Below are 975 nucleotides of genomic sequence, written 5' to 3'. Positions count from 1 at the left end.
AGTTATTCGTTTTTGAATTACAACAAAATAAGGAAATCGCTACATGAGAAATCGAGTGAATATCCAATGTTGTAAACATTTGAATTTCAAACGATCATAAAAATTTAATTTGACTTTCTTATAGATATTTTTTGTTTGATAAAGGTATATAATCTTATAAGGAATCTTGTATTACATTTTCATATCTTAGATTTAAAAAGAAAAATTTTTATGAATTTCTAACTCGAAATAATTTGCAAATTTTCGTGATTTTTCCATATTTTGTCATTTTTTGAACTTTAAATGCTTATAAAAAAAAACTGTGTCTAACGATTTTTAATATTTTTCATCTGCCTTTGAAACAATATACTAGGAGCCTTCTATTAAATTTTCAAGCTTTTTTATCCAACAAATAAAATTTTATTAATATTTTTAAAAAAAAAACTAAAAAAAAATGGAAAATGAAAATGTCCGTAAAGAGCTCAAAATAAATCAAAATATTTTGAAAATGTTATGGTGTATAGAAAATGCTAAGATAAACATTCAGTCAAAATTTCATATATCTATGGTCATTTGTTTTAAAGTTACACCAAAAACCAAAATCGATTTTCTCGAAAACAGATTTTGTGTAAAAATTCCCGTTTTTCCTTAATTTTTCTTTTGTTTTTCACGGCGCGTTTGAAAACTATTGGAAAAATTTTACTTTTGACCCCCCAAAGTACCAACTAGATTCACTTTCCTATCAGAAAAGGTACTGCTGAGAAATCTTTAAAAAATATTTTTGAAAATGTTATGGTGTATAGAAAATGCTAAGATAAACATTCAGTCAAAATTTCATATATCTATGGTCATTTTTTTTAAAGTTACACCAAAAACCAAAATCGATTTTCTCGAAAACAGATTTTGCGTAAAAATTCCCGTTTTTCCTTAATTTTTCTTTTGTTTTTCACGGCGCTTTTGAAAACTATTGGAAAAATATTACTTTTGACCACCCAA

Source organism: Acyrthosiphon pisum, chromosome X (assembly GCF_005508785.2).
Source record: "Acyrthosiphon pisum isolate AL4f chromosome X, pea_aphid_22Mar2018_4r6ur, whole genome shotgun sequence".
Taxonomy (NCBI): domain Eukaryota; kingdom Metazoa; phylum Arthropoda; class Insecta; order Hemiptera; family Aphididae; genus Acyrthosiphon; species Acyrthosiphon pisum.
Note: the sequence above shows the minus strand (reverse complement) of the source record.